Here is a 3,132-nt window from a genome sequence, read left to right as displayed (position 1 = left end):
AAGATGACCCTCGAGAGCGCGACTCCCAAGGGAAAAAGGGCTAGGTGAGGCAAATGTAAAACCAAGGTTGGGCCTTGCTGGAGGAGTTTTATTCAAAGCGAACTATCAAGGGGGTCCCATAAATCACCCGACCGCATAAGGAACGCAAAATCCAGGAACATAACACCGGTATGACGGAAACTAGGGCGACAAGAGTGGAACAAAACACCAGGCAAAAGGCCGAGTCTTCCACCCTTTACCAAGTATATAGATGCATTAATAATATAAGAGATATTGTGATATCCCAATCAAAATCCTGTCCACCATGGAGAAATCTTCAACTTCACCTGCAACTAGCAACGCTATAAGAGGGGCTGAGCAAAGCGGTAACATAGCCAAACAACGATTTGCATAGGAAATGTGTCAAATATTAGAGGTTCATGGCAATATGGGAGGCTTGATAAACAGGTGGTAGGTAGCGCAGCAAAGCGATAGAACGAAGCAACTAGCATAGCAATGATAGTAGTGAGATCCAGGGTAGCGGTCATCTTGCCTGAAATCCCGCAAGGAAGAAGAACGAGTCCATGAAGAAGACGAACGGATGAAGCCGAACCAAGCGTAGACGAACGAATCCGCACGATCGCAACGAAACGGGAACTATCGAGAAGAAGCACACAACATAGTAAACACACCACACATAAACAAGACATGATGCACAACCAAGCATGATGCATGACAAGGCTACATGAAGCTACTCATGGCAAGAGATGATGCAAACAAGAGCAACACATCAAGACAAGTTTAAATGAGGCCGGGAACAACATATAACAATTCCGGTAAGTCCTCATATGCATATTTCTAAATTGGTCCAGATCTGAATAAACATTATGTTCCAGTTGTTAAACAACAAGTTAAAATGCACAAAGATGATCTACACGAGATTCTAGTCAAGTTACATATAAAGTTCATTTAGTTCGGAGCTACGGCCTAGAAGATATGAGCAAAACAAGTTAAGCATGGCATTGATGCAAAATGCACCCAAACATCAAGCAAACACCTCAAAACAAGGATGCAACATGATAATATGAAACTACATGCAATTCTAAGCAAGTTTCATATAGAGCACACTCAAAACGGAGCAACGGTTCAACACACACATGGAACAAGTTATAGCAACAATCTGTCCAAAACAGCAACTAGGCATATTGCAAGCATCAAAACAATAAGCTACAGCATCTCAACATGAAAACAAAAGACATGGGCATGATGTACAGGTAAAGCATAACAAAACATGAACACCGAGCTATCTCCAGAAATCACTAGAACATGCTCAAACACACATGGCAAGATTGCAAATAATAACAATTTCAGACTTTGCAGAAAATAACATCAGGTTGCAATGTTTAGAGCTATCAAACAACATGTTACAGGAACTTATAATAGCAAAACAAGAAATGGCATGGTTCTACTCAAAGCATAGATCAAAAGTCCCTTATTGACCATGAGCCAAAAAGGATCAGAAAATATGATGGCACCTATGTAAACATAGCAAGTTATATTACAGATTCAAACATGGCAGGAACAGAATTATGAAGGCATGTCAATGAGCTTGTGCAACTCACTACAGAGAAAAACATGGCATGGCAAGGCACCCAACAGTAAGAAGACATGTTTGTGAAGCTAAGCATGGCAAGAGCAAGTCCATAGGGAGCATGGAACACTAGGAAAACACATGGCAACAACTGAACTTAATGTTAACAGGCTGACAGCAACATTATCAAGCAACTTTGGAGCAAGATTACAACAATCTACAGCAAGACATAATTGCAACCAGGGGCATGGATGGATAGAGCATGATATGTAGAACAAAACATATTTAGTGAACATCTCCAGATTATGCATAGAATGATTAGTAGCAACATGTTTATATAGCAACACGAAATAACAGATTCAGCCTAGCAAAACAGCAACAACGGGTACACTACTTAACAAGCTTGAAACACTCACCACAAGTCATTGCATGACAAGATAAGCATAGCATCATTAAGAAGACATGTTTATGAAACAAACCAAGGCAAGAACAAGTTCATAGCATGTAAGGATCAACTACAACAACCTTGGCCAAATTGAATAACATGTAAACAATCTGCCAGGAAACATTTTGAAGCAAAAGTAGGGCACGAAAATGACATGCTAGACTACTCCATAATTGCAAACAGGGGCATGAATGGATAGAGCATAACCATATGTTCTAAACACCCTTACTGAAGTATCTCAAAATATGCATGGATCTCTCTATAGCATCATGTTTACATGGCATCAAAATAACAGCAGAACAGGGACTAAAACAGCAACATCACGATGCCTAGTTTGCATGCTTGTGCTAGTCACCATATTGATCACAAAAATACATGGCATACACCACTGCAAAGAAGACATGGCATAGTTCAAAACACATGTAGACATAAACCTCATAGGATGCACACATCAATCATGGCAAAAATGACAAAAGAACATGTTATAACAGTTTCAGCAGATTAACATCATGAAGCACTCTTGCAACAATGATTCAGGCCTCAAGATGAGCTAAAATGAATATGATGCAATGGAATGAAATGATGTACTCATTGAGGCGAACAATTTGACATATTACACACACAAAACAGAGGTACGGATGAAGAGATACAATACGATGAACAGGGCATGATAATGTTAAAAATCTGGGACTTAGGCGTTTTTCGGGGTTAACCTCGGGCTCACACGGAAAACGAAGATGGCCGGAGTTCGTCGCCGGAGACAAGGAGGAAGAGGCCGGGGAGGCACGGGACGGCTGGATCCAGCCCTCCCGTGGCCGGATCTGGCTGGGGGCGACAGCGAGGAGGCGCGGGGGCGAAGGGGCGGAGCTGGCGGCGCCCGGCGGCGGAGATCCGGTGCGAGGCGGCGACCGGCGGCCGGACACGAGATCCGCGACGGTGGTGGGGCAGGTCAAAGGCAAGGCGGCGCTGGTTGCCTCTGGCGCGCGGCGGCGGTGGCGAACAGGCGGCGGGGCGGCGAGTTTCGGCGGCGAGCGGAGGTGATGGCGGCGGCGGAGCACGTCGCCGGCGGCGGCGGCGCTCGGGGTTCGCCGGCGAGGTGCGGCAGGGAGCCGGGCGG

Source organism: Triticum dicoccoides, chromosome 4B (assembly GCF_002162155.2).
Source record: "Triticum dicoccoides isolate Atlit2015 ecotype Zavitan chromosome 4B, WEW_v2.0, whole genome shotgun sequence".
Taxonomy (NCBI): Eukaryota; Viridiplantae; Streptophyta; class Magnoliopsida; order Poales; family Poaceae; genus Triticum; species Triticum dicoccoides.
Note: the sequence above shows the minus strand (reverse complement) of the source record.